We start from the raw sequence: 20,777 nt of genomic DNA, 5'->3' as shown, positions 1-20,777 counted from the left end.
TCAGTTTCGTCGGCACCAGTTCTAACGGCTACAAGAACTGATGTGGATAAAGGACAAAACTACATCGGCATCGAGGCTTTCCCATTTTCAAGACATGGCTTTGTGATGTCACCTGGAAATCTTGCTATAAAGCATGCACAGTTATAGACCTTCTTCATTGGGCGCGGCGAAATGGCCGAGTGCGGGCCGCTCATCATGCGTTTTGCTTTCACTCTTCAGGCGTTGCTGCTGTGAATCGGTGATGCGCTGCTACCTGCTTCTGCCTCAGTTTTGTCGGCACCAGTTCTAACGGCTACAAGAACTGATGTGGATAAAGGACAAAACTACATTGTCATCGAGGCTTTCCCATTTTCAAGACATGGCTTTGTGATGTCACCTGGAAATCTCGCTATAAAGCATGCACAGTTATAGACCTTCTTCATTGGGCGCGGCGAAATGGCCGAGTGCGGGCCGCTCATCATGCGTTTTCCTTTCACTCTTCAGGCGTTGCTGCTGTGAATCGGTGATGCGCTGCTACCTGCTTCTGCCTCAGTTTTGTCGGCACCAGGTCTAACGGCTACAAGAACTGATGTGGATAAAGGACAAAACTACATCGGCATCGAGGCTTTCCCATTTTCAAGACATGGCTTTGTGATGTCACCTGGAAATCTCGCTATAAAGCATGCACAGTTATAGACCTTCTTCATTGGGCGCGGCGAAATGGCCGAGTGCGGGCCGCTCATCATGCGTTTTGCTTTCACTCTTCAGGCGTTGCTGCTGTGAATCGGTGATGCGCTGCTACCTGCTTCTGCCTCAGTTTCGTCGGCACCAGTTCTAACGGCTACAAGAACTGATGTGGATAAGGGACAAAACTACATCGGCATCGAGGCTTTCCCATTTTCAAGACATGGCTTTGTGATGTCACCTGGAAATCTCGCTATAAAGCATGCACAGTTATAGACCTTCTTCATTGGGCGCGGCGAAATGGCCGAGTGCGGGCCGCTCATCATGCGTTTTGCTTTCACTCTTCAGGCGTTGCTGCTGTGAATCGGTGATGCGCTGCTACCTGCTTCTGCCTCAGTTTCGTCGCCACCAGTTCTAACGGCTACAAAAACTGATGTGGATAAAGGACAAAACTACATCGGCATCGAGGCTTTCCCATTTTCAAGACATGGCTTTGTGATGTCACCTGGAAATCTCGCTATAAAGCATGCACAGTTATAGACCTTCTTCATTGGGCGCGGCGAAATGGCCGAGTGCGGGCCGCTCATCATGCGTTTTGCTTTCACTCTTCAAGCGTTGCTGCTGTGAATCGGTGATGCGCTGCTACCTGCTTCTGCCTCAGTTTCGTCGGCACCAGTTCTAACGGCTACAAGAACTGATGTGGATAAAGGACAAAACTACATCGTCATCGAGGCTTTCCCATTTTCAAGACATGGCTTTGTGATGTCACCTGGAAATCTCGCTATAAAGCATGCACAGTTATAGACCTTCATTGGGCGCGGCGAAATGGCCGAGTGCGGGCCGCTCATCATGCGTTTTGCTTTCACTCTTCAGGCGTTGCTGCTGTGAATCGGTGATGCGCTGCTACCTTCTTCTGCCTCAGTTACGTCGGCACCAGTTTTAACGGCTACAAGAACTGATGTGGATAAAGGACAAAACTACATCGTCATCGAGGCTTTCCCATTTTCACGACATGGCTTTGTGATGTCGCCTGGAAATCTCGCTATAAAGCATGCACAGTTATAGACCTTCTTCATTGGGCGCGGCGAAATGGCCGAGTGCGGGCCGCTCATCATGCGTTTTGCTTTCACTCTTCAGGCGTTGCTGCTGTGAATCGGTGATGCGCTGCTACCTGCTTCTGCCTCAGTTTCGTCGGCACCAGTTCTAACGGCTACAAGAACTGATGTGGATAAGGGACAAAACTACATCGGCATCGAGGCTTTCCCATTTTCAAGACATGGCTTTGTGATGTCACCTGGAAATCTCGCTATAAAGCATGCACAGTTATAGACCTTCTTCATTGGGCGCGGCGAAATGGCCGAGTGCGGGCCGCTCATCATGCGTTTTGCTTTCACTCTTCAGGCGTTGCTGCTGTGAATCGGTGATGCGCTGCTACCTGCTTCTGCCTCAGTTTCGTCGCCACCAGTTCTAACGGCTACAAAAACTGATGTGGATAAAGGACAAAACTACATCGGCATCGAGGCTTTCCCATTTTCAAGACATGGCTTTGTGATGTCACCTGGAAATCTCGCTATAAGGCATGCACAGTTATAGACCTTCTTCATTGGGCGCGGCGAAATGGCCGAGTGCGGGCCGCTCATCATGCGTTTTGCTTTCACTCTTCAGGCGTTGCTGCTGTGAATCGGTGATGCGCTGCTACCTGCTTCTGCCTCAGTTTCGTCGGCACCAGTTCTAACGGCTACAAGAACTGATGTGGATAAAGGACAAAACTACATCGGCATCGAGGCTTTCCCATTTTCAAGACATGGCTTTGTGATGTCACCTTGAAATCTCGCTATAAAGCATGCACAGCTATAGACCTTCATTGGGCGCGGCGAAATGGCCGAGTGCGGGCCGCTCATCATGCGTTTTGCTTTCACCCTTCAGGCGTTGCTGCTGTGAATCGGTGATGCGCTGCTACCTTCTTCTGCCTCAGTTACGTCAGCACCAGTTTTAACGGCTACAAGAACTGATGTGGATAAAGGACAAAACTACATCGTCATCGAGGCTTTCCCATTTTCACGACATGGCTTTGTGATGTCGCCTGGAAATCTCGCTATAAAGCATGCACAGTTATAGACCTTCTTCATTGGGCGCGGCGAAATGGCCGAGGGCGGGCCGCTCATCATGCGTTTTGCTTTCACTCTTCAGGCGTTGCTGCTGTGAATCGGTGATGCGCTGCTACCTGTTTCTGCCTCAGTTTCGTCGGCACCAGTTCTAACAGCTACAAGAACTGATGTGGATAAAGGACAAAACTACATCGGCATCGAGGCTTTCCCATTTTCAAGACATGGCTTTGTGATGTCACCTGGAAATCTCGCTATAAAGCATGCACAGTTATAGACCTTCTTCATTGGGCGCGGCGAAATGGCCGAGTGCGGGCCGCTCATCATGCGTTTTGCTTTCACTCTTCAGGCGTTGCTGCTGTGAATCGGTGATGCGCTGCTACCTGCTTCTGCCTCAGTTTCGTCGGCACCAGTTCTAACGGCTACAAGAACTGATGTGGATAAAGGACAAAACTACATCGTCATCGAGGCTTTCCCATTTTCAAGACATGGCTTTGTGATGTCACCTGGAAATCTCGCTATAAAGCATGCACAGTTATAGACCTTCTTCATTGGGCGCGGCGAAATGGCCGAGTGCGGGCCGCTCATCATGCGTTTTGCTTTCACTCTTCAGGCGTTGCTGCTGTGAATCGGTGATGCGCTGCTACCTTCTTCTGCCTCAGTTACGTCGGCACCAGTTTTAACGGCTACAAGAACTGATGTGGATAAAGGACAAAACTACATCGTCATCGAGGCTTTCCCATTTTCACGACATGGCTTTGTGATGTCGCCTGGAAATCTCGCTATAAAGCATGCACAGTTATAGACCTTCTTCATTGGGCGCGGCGAAATGGCCGAGGGCGGGCCGCTCATCATGCGTTTTGCTTTCACTCTTCAGGCGTTGCTGCTGTGAATCGGTGATGCGCTGCTACCTGTTTCTGCCTCAGTTTCGTCGGCACCAGTTCTAACGGCTACAAGAACTGATGTGGATAAAGGACAAAACTACATCGTCATCGAGGCTTTCCCATTTTCAAGACATGGCTTTGTGATGTCACCTGGAAATCTCGCTATAAAGCATGCACAGTTATAGACCTTCATTGGGCGCGGCGAAATGGCCGAGTGCGGGCCGCTCATCATGCGTTTTGCTTTCACTCTTCAGGCGTTGCTGCTGTGAATCGGTGATGCACTGCTACCTTCTTCTGCCTCAGTTACGTCGGCACCAGTTTTAACGGCTACAAGAACTGATGTGGATAAAGGACAAAACTACATCGTCATCGAGGCTTTCCCATTTTCACGACATGGCTTTGTGATGTCGCCTGGAAATCTCGCTATAAAGCATGCACAGTTATAGACCTTCTTCATTGGGCGCGGCGAAATGGCCGAGGGCGGGCCGCTCATCATGCGTTTTGCTTTCACTCTTCAGGCGTTGCTGCTGTGAATCGGTGATGCGCTGCTACCTGTTTCTGCCTCAGTTTCGTCGGCACCAGTTCTAACGGCTACAAGAACTGATGTGGATAAAGGACAAAACTACATCGTCATCGAGGCTTTCCCATTTTCAAGACATGGCTTTGTGATGTCACCTGGAAATCTCGCTATAAAGCATGCACAGTTATAGACCTTCATTGGGCGCGGCGAAATGGCCGAGTGCGGGCCGCTCATCATGCGTTTTGCTTTCACTCTTCAGGCGTTGCTGCTGTGAATCGGTGATGCACTGCTACCTTCTTCTGCCTCAGTTACGTCGGCACCAGTTTTAACGGCTACAAGAACTGATGTGGATAAAGGACAAAACTACATCGTCATCGAGGCTTTCCCATTTTCACGACATGGCTTTGTGATGTCGCCTGGAAATCTCGCTATAAAGCATGCACAGTTATAGACCTTCTTCATTGGGCGCGGCGAAATGGCCGAGGGCGGGCCGCTCATCATGCGTTTTGCTTTCACTCTTCAGGCGTTGCTGCTGTGAATCGGTGATGCGCTGCTACCTGTTTCTGCCTCAGTTTCGTCGGCACCAGTTCTAACGGCTACAAGAACTGATGTGGATAAAGGACAAAACTACATCGGCATCGAGGCTTTCCCATTTTCAAGACATGGCTTTGTGATGTCACCTGGAAATCTCGCTATAAAGCATGCACAGTTATAGACCTTCTTCATTGGGCGCGGCGAAATGGCCGAGTGCGGGCCGCTCATCATGCGTTTTGCTTTCACTCTTCAGGCGTTGCTGCTGTGAATCGGTGATGTGCTGCTACCTGCTTCTGCCTCAGTTTCGTCGGCACCAGTTCTAACGGCTACAAGAACTGATGTGGATAAAGGACAAAACTACATCGGCATCGAGGCTTTCCCATTTTCAAGACATGGCTTTGTGATGTCACCTGGAAATCTCGCTATAAACATGCACAGTTATAGACCTTCTTCATTGGGCGCGGCGAAATGGCCGAGTGCGGGCCGCTCATCATGCGTTTTGCTTTCAGTCTTCAGGCGTTGCTGCTGTGAATCGGTGATGCGCTGCTACCTGCTTCTGCCTCAGTTTCGTCGGCACCAGTTCTAACGGCTACAAGAACTGATGTGGATAAAGGACAAAACTACATCGGCATCGAGGCTTTCCCATTTTCAAGACATGGCTTTGTGATGTCACCTGGAAATCTCGCTATAAAGCATGCACAGTTATAGAACTTCTTCATTGGGCGCGGCGAAATGGCCGAGTGCGGGCCGCTCATCATGCGTTTTGCTTTCACTCTTCAGGCGTTGCTGCTGTGAATCGGTGATGCGCTGCTACCTGCTTCTGCCTCAGTTTCGTCGGCACCAGTTCTAACAGCTACAAGAACTGATGTGGATAAAGGACAAAACTACATCGGCATCGAGGCTTTCCCATTTTCAAGACATGGCTTTGTGATGTCACCTGGAAATCTCGCTATAAAGCATGCACAGTTATAGACCTTCTTCATTGGGCGCGGCGAAATGGCCGAGTGCGGGCCGCTCATCATGCGTTTTGCTTTCACTCTTCAGGCGTTGCTGCTGTGAATCGGTGATGCGCTGCTACCTGCTTCTGCCTCAGTTTCGTCGGCACCAGTTCTAACGGCTACAAGAACTGATGTGGATAAAGGACAAAACTACATCGTCATCGAGGCTTTCCCATTTTCAAGACATGGCTTTGTGATGTCACCTGGAAATCTCGCTATAAAGCATGCACAGTTATAGACCTTCTTCATTGGGCGCGGCGAAATGGCCGAGTGCGGGCCGCTCATCATGCGTTTTGCTTTCACTCTTCAGGCGTTGCTGCTGTGAATCGGTGATGCGCTGCTACCTTCTTCTGCCTCAGTTACGTCGGCACCAGTTTTAACGGCTACAAGAACTGATGTGGATAAAGGACAAAACTACATCGTCATCGAGGCTTTCCCATTTTCACGACATGGCTTTGTGATGTCGCCTGGAAATCTCGCTATAAAGCATGCACAGTTATAGACCTTCTTCATTGGGCGCGGCGAAATGGCCGAGGGCGGGCCGCTCATCATGCGTTTTGCTTTCACTCTTCAGGCGTTGCTGCTGTGAATCGGTGATGCGCTGCTACCTGTTTCTGCCTCAGTTTCGTCGGCACCAGTTCTAACGGCTACAAGAACTGATGTGGATAAAGGACAAAACTACATCGTCATCGAGGCTTTCCCATTTTCAAGACATGGCTTTGTGATGTCACCTGGAAATCTCGCTATAAAGCATGCACAGTTATAGACCTTCATTGGGCGCGGCGAAATGGCCGAGTGCGGGCCGCTCATCATGCGTTTTGCTTTCACTCTTCAGGCGTTGCTGCTGTGAATCGGTGATGCACTGCTACCTTCTTCTGCCTCAGTTACGTCGGCACCAGTTTTAACGGCTACAAGAACTGATGTGGATAAAGGACAAAACTACATCGTCATCGAGGCTTTCCCATTTTCACGACATGGCTTTGTGATGTCGCCTGGAAATCTCGCTATAAAGCATGCACAGTTATAGACCTTCTTCATTGGGCGCGGCGAAATGGCCGAGGGCGGGCCGCTCATCATGCGTTTTGCTTTCACTCTTCAGGCGTTGCTGCTGTGAATCGGTGATGCGCTGCTACCTGTTTCTGCCTCAGTTTCGTCGGCACCAGTTCTAACGGCTACAAGAACTGATGTGGATAAAGGACAAAACTACATCGTCATCGAGGCTTTCCCATTTTCAAGACATGGCTTTGTGATGTCACCTGGAAATCTCGCTATAAAGCATGCACAGTTATAGACCTTCATTGGGCGCGGCGAAATGGCCGAGTGCGGGCCGCTCATCATGCGTTTTGCTTTCACTCTTCAGGCGTTGCTGCTGTGAATCGGTGATGCACTGCTACCTTCTTCTGCCTCAGTTACGTCGGCACCAGTTTTAACGGCTACAAGAACTGATGTGGATAAAGGACAAAACTACATCGTCATCGAGGCTTTCCCATTTTCACGACATGGCTTTGTGATGTCGCCTGGAAATCTCGCTATAAAGCATGCACAGTTATAGACCTTCTTCATTGGGCGCGGCGAAATGGCCGAGGGCGGGCCGCTCATCATGCGTTTTGCTTTCACTCTTCAGGCGTTGCTGCTGTGAATCGGTGATGCGCTGCTACCTGTTTCTGCCTCAGTTTCGTCGGCACCAGTTCTAACGGCTACAAGAACTGATGTGGATAAAGGACAAAACTACATCGGCATCGAGGCTTTCCCATTTTCAAGACATGGCTTTGTGATGTCACCTGGAAATCTCGCTATAAAGCATGCACAGTTATAGACCTTCTTCATTGGGCGCGGCGAAATGGCCGAGTGCGGGCCGCTCATCATGCGTTTTGCTTTCACTCTTCAGGCGTTGCTGCTGTGAATCGGTGATGTGCTGCTACCTGCTTCTGCCTCAGTTTCGTCGGCACCAGTTCTAACGGCTACAAGAACTGATGTGGATAAAGGACAAAACTACATCGGCATCGAGGCTTTCCCATTTTCAAGACATGGCTTTGTGATGTCACCTGGAAATCTCGCTATAAACATGCACAGTTATAGACCTTCTTCATTGGGCGCGGCGAAATGGCCGAGTGCGGGCCGCTCATCATGCGTTTTGCTTTCAGTCTTCAGGCGTTGCTGCTGTGAATCGGTGATGCGCTGCTACCTGCTTCTGCCTCAGTTTCGTCGGCACCAGTTCTAACGGCTACAAGAACTGATGTGGATAAAGGACAAAACTACATCGGCATCGAGGCTTTCCCATTTTCAAGACATGGCTTTGTGATGTCACCTGGAAATCTCGCTATAAAGCATGCACAGTTATAGAACTTCTTCATTGGGCGCGGCGAAATGGCCGAGTGCGGGCCGCTCATCATGCGTTTTGCTTTCACTCTTCAGGCGTTGCTGCTGTGAATCGGTGATGCGCTGCTACCTGCTTCTGCCTCAGTTTCGTCGGCACCAGTTCTAACGGCTACAAGAACTGATGAGGATAAAGGACAAAACTACACGTCATCGAGGCTTTCCCATTTTCAAGACATGGCTTTGTGATGTCACCTGGAAATCTCGCTATAAAGCATGCACAGTTATAGACCTTCTTCATTGGGCGCGGCGAAATGGCCGAGTGCGGGCCGCTCATCATGCGTTTTGCTTTCACTCTTCAGGCGTTGCTGCTGTGAATCGGTGATGCGCTGCTACCTGCTTCTGCCTCAGTTTCGTCGGCACCAGTTCTAACGGCTACAAGAACTGATGTGGATAAAGGACAAAACTACATCGTCATCGAGGCTTTCCCATTTTGAAGACATGGCTTTGTGATGTCACCTGGAAATCTCGCTATAAAGCATGCACAGTTATAGACCTTCTTCATTGGGCGCGGCGAAATGGCCGAGTGCGGGCCGCTCATCATGCGTTTTGCTTTCACTCTTCAGGCGTTGCTGCTGTGAATCGGTGATGCGCTGCTACCTGCTTCTGCCTCAGTTTCGTCGGCACCAGGTCTAACGGCTACAAGAACTGATGTGGATAAAGGACAAAACTACATCGGCATCGAGGCTTTCCCATTTTCAAGACATGGCTTTGTGATGTCACCTGGAAATCTCGCTATAAAGCATGCACAGTTATAGACCTTCTTCATTGGGCGCGGCGAAATGGCCGAGTGCGGGCCGCTCATCATGCGTTTTGCTTTCACTCCAGGCGTTGCTGCTGTGAATCGGTGATGCGCTGCTACCTGCTTCTGCCTCAGTTTCGTCGGCACCAGTTCTAACGGCTACAAGAACTGATGTGGATAAGGGACAAAACTACATCGGCATCGAGGCTTTCCCATTTTCAAGACATGGCTTTGTGATGTCACCTGGAAATCTCGCTATAAAGCATGCACAGTTATAGACCTTCTTCATTGGGCGCGGCGAAATGGCCGAGTGCGGGCCGCTCATCATGCGTTTTGCTTTCACTCTTCAGGCGTTGCTGCTGTGAATCGGTGATGCGCTGCTACCTGCTTCTGCCTCAGTTTCGTCGCCACCAGTTCTAACGGCTACAAAAACTGATGTGGATAAAGGACAAAACTACATCGGCATCGAGGCTTTCCCATTTTCAAGACATGGCTTTGTGATGTCACCTGGAAATCTCGCTATAAAGCATGCACAGTTATAGACCTTCTTCATTGGGCGCGGCGAAATGGCCGAGTGCGGGCCGCTCATCATGCGTTTTGCTTTCACTCTTCAGGCGTTGCTGCTGTGAATCGGTGATGCGCTGCTACCTGCTTCTGCCTCAGTTTCGTCGGCACCAGTTCTAACGGCTACAAGAACTGATGTGGATAAAGGACAAAACTACATCGGCATCGAGGCTTTCCCATTTTCAAGACATGGCTTTGTGATGTCACCTGGAAATCTCGCTATAAAGCATGCACAGTTATAGGCCTTCTTCATTGGGCGCGGCGAAATGGCCGAGTGCGGGCCGCTCATCATGCGTTTTGCTTTCACTCTTCAGGCGTTGCTGCTGTGAATCGGTGATGCGCTGCTACCTGCTTCTGCCTCAGTTTCGTCGGCACCAGTTCTAACGGCTACAAGAACTGATGTGGATAAAGGACAAAACTACATCGGCATCGAGGCTTTCCCATTTTCAAGACATGGCTTTGTGATGTCACCTTGAAATCTCGCTATAAAGCATGCACAGCTATAGACCTTCATTGGGCGCGGCGAAATGGCCGAGTGCGGGCCGCTCATCATGCGTTTTGCTTTCACTCTTCAGGCGTTGCTGCTGTGAATCGGTGATGCGCTGCTACCTTCTTCTGCCTCAGTTACGTCGGCACCAGTTTTAACGGCTACAAGAACTGATGTGGATAAAGGACAAAACTACATCGTCATCGAGGCTTTCCCATTTTCACGACATGGCTTTGTGATGTCGCCTGGAAATCTCGCTATAAAGCATGCACAGTTATAGACCTTCTTCATTGGGCGCGGCGAAATGGCCGAGGGCGGGCCGCTCATCATGCGTTTTGCTTTCACTCTTCAGGCGTTGCTGCTGTGAATCGGTGATGCGCTGCTACCTGTTTCTGCCTCAGTTTCGTCGGCACCAGTTCTAACGGCTACAAGAACTGATGTGGATAAAGGACAAAACTACATCGGCATCGAGGCTTTCCCATTTTCAAGACATGGCTTTGTGATGTCACCTGGAAATCTCGCTATAAAGCATGCACAGTTATAGACCTTCTTCATTGGGCGCGGCGAAATGGCCGAGTGCGGGCCGCTCATCATGCGTTTTGCTTTCACTCTTCAGGCGTTGCTGCTGTGAATCGGTGATGCGCTGCTACCTGCTTCTGCCTCAGTTTCGTCGGCACCAGTTCTAACGGCTACAAGAACTGATGTGGATAAAGGACAAAACTACATCGGCATCGAGGCTTTCCCATTTTCAAGACATGGCTTTGTGATGTCACCTGGAAATCTCGCTATAAACATGCACAGTTATAGACCTTCTTCATTGGGCGCGGCGAAATGGCCGAGTGCGGGCCGCTCATCATGCGTTTTGCTTTCAGTCTTCAGGCGTTGCTGCTGTGAATCGGTGATGCGCTGCTACCTGCTTCTGCCTTAGTTTCGTCGGCACCAGTTCTAACGGCTACAAGAACTGATGTGGATAAAGGACAAAACTACATCGTCATCGAGGCTTTCCCATTTTCAAGACATGGCTTTGTGATGTCACCTGGAAATCTCGCTATAAAGCATGCACAGTTATAGACCTTCTTCATTGGGCGCGGCGAAATGGCCGAGTGCGGGCCGCTCATCATGCGTTTTGCTTTCACTCTTCAGGCGTTGCTGCTGTGAATCGGTGATGCGCTGCTACCTTCTTCTGCCTCAGTTACGTCGGCACCAGTTTTAACGGCTACAAGAACTGATGTGGATAAAGGACAAAACTACATCGTCATCGAGGCTTTCCCATTTTCACGACATGGCTTTGTGATGTCGCCTGGAAATCTCGCTATAAAGCATGCACAGTTATAGACCTTCTTCATTGGGCGCGGCGAAATGGCCGAGGGCGGGCCGCTCATCATGCGTTTTGCTTTCACTCTTCAGGCGTTGCTGCTGTGAATCGGTGATGCGCTGCTACCTGTTTCTGCCTCAGTTTCGTCGGCACCAGTTCTAACGGCTACAAGAACTGATGTGGATAAAGGACAAAACTACATCGGCATCGAGGCTTTCCCATTTTCAAGACATGGCTTTGTGATGTCACCTGGAAATCTCGCTATAAAGCATGCACAGTTATAGACCTTCTTCATTGGGCGCGGCGAAATGGCCGAGTGCGGGCCGCTCATCATGCGTTTTGCTTTCACTCTTCAGGTGTTGCTGCTGTGAATCGGTGATGCGCTGCTACCTGCTTCTGCCTCAGTTTCGTCGGCACCAGTTCTAACGGCTACAAGAACTGATGTGGATAAAGGACAAAACTACATCGTCATCGAGGCTTTCCCATTTTCAAGACATGGCTTTGTGATGTCACCTGGAAATCTCGCTATAAAGCATGCACAGTTATAGACCTTCATTGGGCGCGGCGAAATGGCCGAGTGCGGGCCGCTCATCATGCGTTTTGCTTTCACTCTTCAGGCATTGCTGCTGTGAATCGGTGATGCACTGCTACCTTCTTCTGCCTCAGTTACGTCGGCACCAGTTTTAACGGCTACAAGAACTGATGTGGATAAAGGACAAAACTACATCGTCATCGAGGCTTTCCCATTTTCACGACATGGCTTTGTGATGTCGCCTGGAAATCTCGCTATAAAGCATGCACAGTTATAGACCTTCTTCATTGGGCGCGGCGAAATGGCCGAGGGCGGGCCGCTCATCATGCGTTTTGCTTTCACTCTTCAGGCGTTGCTGCTGTGAATCGGTGATGCGCTGCTACCTGTTTCTGCCTCAGTTTCGTCGGCACCAGTTCTAACGGCTACAAGAACTGATGTGGATAAAGGACAAAACTACATCGGCATCGAGGCTTTCCCATTTTCAAGACATGGCTTTGTGATGTCACCTGGAAATCTCGCTATAAAGCATGCACAGTTATAGACCTTCTTCATTGGGCGCGGCGAAATGGCCGAGTGCGGGCCGCTCATCATGCGTTTTGCTTTCACTCTTCAGACGTTGCTGCTGTGAATCGGTGATGTGCTGCTACCTGCTTCTGCCTCAGTTTCGTCGGCACCAGTTCTAACGGCTACAAGAACTGATGTGGATAAAGGACAAAACTACATCGGCATCGAGGCTTTCCCATTTTCAAGACATGGCTTTGTGATGTCACCTGGAAATCTCGCTATAAACATGCACAGTTATAGACCTTCTTCATTGGGCGCGGCGAAATGGCCGAGTGCGGGCCGCTCATCATGCGTTTTGCTTTCAGTCTTCAGGCGTTGCTGCTGTGAATCGGTGATGCGCTGCTACCTGCTTCTGCCTCAGTTTCGTCGGCACCAGTTCTAACGGCTACAAGAACTGATGTGGATAAAGGACAAAACTACATCGGCATCGAGGCTTTCCCATTTTCAAGACATGGCTTTGTGATGTCACCTGGAAATCTCGCTATAAAGCATGCACAGTTATAGAACTTCTTCATTGGGCGCGGCGAAATGGCCGAGCGCGGGCCGCTCATCATGCGTTTTGCTTTCACTCTTCAGGCGTTGCTGCTGTGAATCGGTGATGCGCTGCTACCTGCTTCTGCCTCAGTTTCGTCGGCACCAGTTCTAACGGCTACAAGAACTGATGAGGATAAAGGACAAAACTACACGTCATCGAGGCTTTCCCATTTTCAAGACATGGCTTTGTGATGTCACCTGGAAATCTCGCTATAAAGCATGCACAGTTATAGACCTTCTTCATTGGGCGCGGCGAAATGGCCGAGTGCGGGCCGCTCATCATGCGTTTTGCTTTCACTCTTCAGGCGTTGCTGCTGTGAATCGGTGATGCGCTGCTACCTGCTTCTGCCTCAGTTTCGTCGGCACCAGTTCTAACGGCTACAAGAACTGATGTGGATAAAGGACAAAACTACATCGTCATCGAGGCTTTCCCATTTTGAAGACATGGCTTTGTGATGTCACCTGGAAATCTCGCTATAAAGCATGCACAGTTATAGACCTTCTTCATTGGGCGCGGCGAAATGGCCGAGTGCGGGCCGCTCATCATGCGTTTTGCTTTCACTCTTCAGGCGTTGCTGCTGTGAATCGGTGATGCGCTGCTACCTGCTTCTGCCTCAGTTTCGTCGGCACCAGGTCTAACGGCTACAAGAACTGATGTGGATAAAGGACAAAACTACATCGGCATCGAGGCTTTCCCATTTTCAAGACATGGCTTTGTGATGTCACCTGGAAATCTCGCTATAAAGCATGCACAGTTATAGACCTTCTTCATTGGGCGCGGCGAAATGGCCGAGTGCGGGCCGCTCATCATGCGTTTTGCTTTCACTCTTCAGGCGTTGCTGCTGTGAATCGGTGATGCGCTGCTACCTGCTTCTGCCTCAGTTTCGTCGGCACCAGTTCTAACGGCTACAAGAACTGATGTGGATAAGGGACAAAACTACATCGGCATCGAGGCTTTCCCATTTTCAAGACATGGCTTTGTGATGTCACCTGGAAATCTCGCTATAAAGCATGCACAGTTATAGACCTTCTTCATTGGGCGCGGCGAAATGGCCGAGTGCGGGCCGCTCATCATGCGTTTTGCTTTCACTCTTCAGGCGTTGCTGCTGTGAATCGGTGATGCGCTGCTACCTGCTTCTGCCTCAGTTTCGTCGCCACCAGTTCTAACGGCTACAAAAACTGATGTGGATAAAGGACAAAACTACATCGGCATCGAGGCTTTCCCATTTTCAAGACATGGCTTTGTGATGTCACCTGGAAATCTCGCTATAAAGCATGCACAGTTATAGACCTTCTTCATTGGGCGCTGCGAAATGGCCGAGTGCGGGCCGCTCATCATGCGTTTTGCTTTCACTCTTCAGGCGTTGCTGCTGTGAATCGGTGATGCGCTGCTACCTGCTTCTGCCTCAGTTTCGTCGGCACCAGTTCTAACGGCTACAAGAACTGATGTGGATAAAGGACAAAACTACATCGGCATCGAGGCTTTCCCATTTTCAAGACATGGCTTTGTGATGTCACCTGGAAATCTCGCTATAAAGCATGCACAGTTATAGACCTTCTTCATTGGGCGCGGCGAAATGGCCGAGTGCGGGCCGCTCATCATGCGTTTTGCTTTCACTCTTCAGGCGTTGCTGCTGTGAATCGGTGATGCGCTGCTACCTGCTTCTGCCTCAGTTTCGTCGGCACCAGTTCTAACGGCTACAAGAACTGATGTGGATAAAGGACAAAACTACATCGGCATCGAGGCTTTCCCATTTTCAAGACATGGCTTTGTGATGTCACCTTGAAATCTCGCTATAAAGCATGCACAGCTATAGACCTTCATTGGGCGCGGCGAAATGGCCGAGTGCGGGCCGCTCATCATGCGTTTTGCTTTCACTCTTCAGGCGTTGCTGCTGTGAATCGGTGATGCGCTGCTACCTTCTTCTGCCTCAGTTACGTCGGCACCAGTTTTAACGGCTACAAGAACTGATGTGGATAAAGGACAAAACTACATCGTCATCGAGGCTTTCCCATTTTCACGACATGGCTTTGTGATGTCGCCTGGAAATCTCGCTATAAAGCATGCACAGTTATAGACCTTCTTCATTGGGCGCGGCGAAATGGCCGAGGGCGGGCCGCTCATCATGCGTTTTGCTTTCACTCTTCAGGCGTTGCTGCTGTGAATCGGTGATGCGCTGCTACCTGTTTCTGCCTCAGTTTCGTCGGCACCAGTTCTAACGGCTACAAGAACTGATGTGGATAAAGGACAAAACTACATCGGCATCGAGGCTTTCCCATTTTCAAGACATGGCTTTGTGATGTCACCTGGAAATCTCGCTATAAAGCATGCACAGTTATAGACCTTCTTCATTGGGCGCGGCGAAATGGCCGAGTGCGGGCCGCTCATCATGCGTTTTGCTTTCACTCTTCAGGCGTTGCTGCTGTGAATCGGTGATGCGCTGCTACCTGCTTCTGCCTCAGTTTCGTCGGCACCAGTTCTAACGGCTACAAGAACTGATGTGGATAAAGGACAAAACTACATCGGCATCGAGGCTTTCCCATTTTCAAGACATGGCTTTGTGATGTCACCTGGAAATCTCGCTATAAACATGCACAGTTATAGACCTTCTTCATTGGGCGCGGCGAAATGGCCGAGTGCGGGCCGCTCATCATGCGTTTTGCTTTCAGTCTTCAGGCGTTGCTGCTGTGAATCGGTGATGCGCTGCTACCTGCTTCTGCCTCAGTTTCGTCGGCACCAGTTCTAACGGCTACAAGAACTGATGTGGATAAAGGACAAAACTACATCGGCATCGAGGCTTTCCCATTTTCAAGACATGGCTTTGTGATGTCACCTGGAAATTTCGCTATAAAGCATGCACAGTTATAGACCTTCTTCATTGGGCGCGGCGAAATGGCCGAGTGCGGGCCGCTCATCATGCGTTTTGCTTTCACTCTTCAGGCGTTGCTGCTGTGAATCGGTGATGCGCTGCTACCTGCTTCTGCCTCAGTTTTGTCGGCATCAGTTCTAACGGCTACAAGAACTGATGTGGATAAAGGACAAAACTACATTGTCATCGAGGCTTTCCCATTTTCAAGACATGGCTTTGTGATGTCACCTGGAAATCTCGCTATAAAGCATGCACAGTTATAGACCTTCTTCATTGGGCGCGGCGAAATGGCCGAGTGCGGGCCGCTCATCATACGTTTTGCTTTCACTCTTCAGGCGTTGCTGCTGTGAATCGGTGATGCGCTGCTACCTGCTTCTGCCTCAGTTTCGTCGCCACCAGTTCTAACGGCTACAAAAACTGATGTGGATAAAGGACAAAACTACATCGGCATCGAGGCTTTCCCATTTTCAAGACATGGCTTTGTGATGTCACCTGGAAATCTCGCTATAAAGCATGCACAGTTATAGACCTTCTTCATTGGGCGCGGCGAAATGGCCGAGTGCGGGCCGCTCATCATGCGTTTTGCTTTCACTCTTCAGGCGTTGCTGCTGTGAATCGGTGATGCGCTGCTACCTGCTTCTGCCTCAGTTTCGTCGGCACCAGTTCTAACGGCTACAAGAACTGATGTGGATAAAGGACAAAACTACATCGGCATCGAGGCTTTCCCATTTTCAAGACATGGCTTTGTGATGTCACCTTGAAATCTCGCTATAAAGCATGCACAGCTATAGACCTTCATTGGGCGCGGCGAAATGGCCGAGTGCGGGCCGCTCATCATGCGTTTTGCTTTCACTCTTCAGGCGTTTCTGCTGTGAATCGGTGATGCGCTGCTACCTTCTTCTGCCTCAGTTACGTCGGCACCAGTTTTAACGGCTACAAGAACTGATGTGGATAAAGGACAAAACTACATCGTCATCGAGGCTTTCCCATTTTCACGACATGGCTTTGTGATGTCGCCTGGAAATCTCGCTATAAAGCATGCACAGTTATAGACCTTCTTCATTGGGCGCGGCGAAATGGCCGAGGGCGGGCTGCTCATCATGCGTTTTGCTTTCACTCTTCAGGCGTTGCTGCTGTGAATCGGTGATGCGCTGCTACCTGTTTCTGCCTCAGTTTCGTCGGCACCAGTTCTAACGGCTACAAGAACTGATGTGGATAAAGGACAAAACTACATCGGCATCGAGGCTTTCCCATTTTCAAGACATGGCTTCGTGATGTCACCTGGAAATCTCGCTTCTAAAGCATGCACAGTTATAGACCTTCTTCATTGGGCGCGGCGAAATGGCCGAGTGCGGGCCGCTCATCATGCGTTTTGCTTTCACTCTTCAGGCGTTGCTGCTGTGAATCGGTGATGCGCTGCTACCTGCTTCTGCCTCAGTTTCGTCGGCACCAGTTCTAACGGCTACAAGAACTGATGTGGATAAAGGACAAAACTACATCGGCATCGAGGCTTTCCCATTTTCAAGACATGGCTTTGTGATGTCACCTGGAAATCTCGCTATAAAGCATGCACAGTTATAGAACTTCTTCATTGGGCGCGGCGAAATGGCCGAGTGCGGGCCGCTCATCATGCGTTTTGCTTTCACTCTTCAGGCGTTGCTGCTGTGAATCGGTGATGCGCTGCTACCTGCTTCTGCCTCAGTTTCGTCGGCACCAGTTCTAACGGCTACAAGAACTGATGAGGATAAAGGACAAAACTACACGTGATCGAGGCTTTCCCATTTTCAAGACATGGCTTTGTGATGTCACCTGGAAATCTCGCTATAAAGCATGCACAGTTATAGACCTTCTTCATTGGGCGCGGCGAAATGGCCGAGTGCGGGCCGCTCATCATGCGTTTTGCTTTCACTCTTCAGGCGTTGCTGCTGTGAATCGGTGATGCGCTGCTACCTGCTTCTGCCTCAGTTTCGTCGGCACCAGTTCTAACGGCTACAAGAACTGATGTGGATAAAGGACAAAACTACATCGTCATCGAGGCTTTCCCATTTTCAAGACATGGCTTTGTGATGTCACCTGGAAATCTCGCTATAAAGCATGCACAGTTATAGACCTTCTTCATTGGGCGCGGCGAAATGGCCGAGTGCGGGCCGCTCATCATGCGTTTTGCTTTCACTCTTCAGGCGTTGCTGCTGTGAATCGGTGATGCGCTGCTACCTGCTTCTGCCTCAGTTTTGTCGGCATCAGTTCTAACGGCTACAAGAACTGATGTGGATAAAGGACAAAACTACATTGTCATCGAGGCTTTCCCATTTTCAAGACATGGCTTTGTGATGTCACCTGGAAATCTCGCTATAAAGCATGCACAGTTATAGACCTTCTTCATTGGGCGCGGCGAAATGGCCGAGTGCGGGCCGCTCATCATACGTTTTGCTTTCACTCTTCAGGCGTTGCTGCTGTGAATCGGTGATGCGCTGCTACCTGCTTCTGCCTCAGTTTCGTCGCCACCAGTTCTAACGGCTACAAAAACTGATGTGGATAAAGGACAAAACTACATCGGCATCGAGGCTTTCCCATTTTCAAGACATGGCTTTGTGATGTCACCTGGAAATCTCGCTATAAAGCATGCACAGTTATAGACCTTCTTCATTGGGCGCGGCGAAATGGCCGAGTGCGGGCCGCTCATCATGCGTTTTGCTTTCACTCTTCAGGCGTTGCTGCTGTGAATCGGTGATGCGCTGCTACCTGCTTCTGCCTCAGTTTCGTCGGCACCAGTTCTAACGGCTACAAGAACTGATGTGGATAAAGGACAAAACTACATCGGCATCGAGGCTTTCCCATTTTCAAGACATGGCTTTGTGATGTCACCTTGAAATCTCGCTATAAAGCATGCACAGCTATAGACCTTCATTGGGCGCGGCGAAATGGCCGAGTGCGGGCCGCTCATCATGCGTTTTGCTTTCACTCTTCAGGCGTTGCTGCTGTGAATCGGTGATGCGCTGCTACCTTCTTCTGCCTCAGTTACGTCGGCACCAGTTTTAACGGCTACAAGAACTGATGTGGATAAAGGACAAAACTACATCGTCATCGAGGCTTTCCCATTTTCACGACATGGCTTTGTGATGTCGCCTGGAAATCTCGCTATAAAGCATGCACAGTTATAGACCTTCTTCATTGGGCGCGGCGAAATGGCCGAGGGCGGGCTGCTCATCATGCGTTTTGCTTTCACTCTTCAGGCGTTGCTGCTGTGAATCGGTGATGCGCTGCTACCTGTTTCTGCCTCAGTTTCGTCGGCACCAGTTCTAACGGCTACAAGAACTGATGTGGATAAAGGACAAAACTACATCGGCATCGAGGCTTTCCCATTTTCAAGACATGGCTTTGTGATGTCACCTGGAAATCTCGCTTCTAAAGCATGCACAGTTATAGACCTTCTTCATTGGGCGCGGCGAAATGGCCGAGTGCGGGCCGCTCATCATGCGTTTTGCTTTCACTCTTCAGGCGTTGCTGCTGTGAATCGGTGATGCGCTGCTACCTGCTTCTGCCTCAGTTTCGTCGGCACCAGTTCTAACGGCTACAAGAACTGATGTGGATAAAGGACAAAACTACATCGGCATCGAGGCTTTCCCATTTTCAAGACATGGCTTTGTGATGTCACCTGGAAATCTCGCTATAAAGCATGCACAGTTATAGAACTTCTTCATTGGGCGCGGCGAAATGGCCGAGTGCGGGCCGCTCATCATGCGTTTTGCTTTCACTCTTCAGGCGTTGCTGCTGTGAATCGGTGATGCGCTGCTACCTGCTTCTGCCTCAGTTTCGTCGGCACCAGTTCTAACGGCTACAAGAACTGATGAGGATAAAGGACAAAACTACACGTGATCGAGGCTTTCCCATTTTCAAGACATGGCTTTGTGATGTCACCTGGAAATCTCGCTATAAAGCATGCACAGTTATAGACCTTCTTCATTGGGCGCGGCGAAATGGCCGAGTGCGGGCCGCTCATCATGCGTTTTGCTTTCACTCTTCAGGCGTTGCTGCTGTGAATCGGTGATGCGCTGCTACCTGCTTCTGCCTCAGTTTCGTCGGCACCAGTTCTAACGGCTACAAGAACTGATGTGGATAAAGGACAAAACTACATCGTCATCGAGGCTTTCCCATTTTCAAGACATGGCTTTGTGATGTCACCTGGAAATCTCGCTATAAAGCATGCACAGTTATAGACCTTCTTCATTGGGCGCGGCGAAATGGCCGAGTGCGGGCCGCTCATCATGCGTTTTGCTTTCACTCTTCAGGCGTTGCTGCTGTGAATCGGTGATGCGCTGCTACCTGCTTCTGCCTCAGTTTCGTCGGCACCAGGTCTAACGGCTACAAGAACTGATGTGGATAAAGGACAAAACTACATCGGCATCGAGGCTTTCCCATTTTCAAGACATGGCTTTGTGATGTCACCTGGAAATCTCGCTATAAAGCATGCACAGTTATAGACCTTCTTCATTGGGCGCGGCGAAATGGCCGAGTGCGGGCCGCTCATCATGCGTTTTGCTTTCACTCTTCAGGCGTTGCTGCTGTGAATCGGTGATGCGCTGCTACCTGCTTCTGCTTCAGTTTCGTCGGCACCAGTTCTAACGGCTACAAGAACTGATGTGGATAAGGGACAAAACTACATCGGCATCGAGGCTTTCCCATTTTCAAGACATGGCTTTGTGATGTCACCTGGAAATCTCGCTATAAAGCATGCACAGTTATAGACCTTCTTCATTGGGCGCGGCGAAATGGCCGAGTGCGGGCCGCTCATCATGCGTTTTGCTTTCACTCTTCAGGCGTTGCTGCTGTGAATCGGTGATGCGCTGCTACCTGCTTCTGCCTCAGTTTCGTCGCCACCAGTTCTAACGGCTACAAAAACTGATGTGGATAAAGGACAAAACTACATCGGCATCGAGGCTTTCCCATTTTCAAGACATGGCTTTGTGATGTCACCTGGAAATCTCGCTATAAAGCATGCACAGTTATAGACCTTCTTCATTGGGCGCGGCGAAATGGCCGAGTGCGGGCCGCTCATCATGCGTTTTGCTTTCACTCTTCAGGCGTTGCT

The sequence above is a fragment of the Amblyomma maculatum genome, chromosome 3 (genome assembly GCF_055883805.1).
Source record: "Amblyomma maculatum isolate TAMU_Amacu chromosome 3, ASM5588380v1, whole genome shotgun sequence".
NCBI lineage: Eukaryota > Metazoa > Arthropoda > Arachnida > Ixodida > Ixodidae > Amblyomma > Amblyomma maculatum.
The sequence above is the reverse complement of the archived record's forward strand: the minus strand, read 5'-3'. Positions refer to the sequence as shown.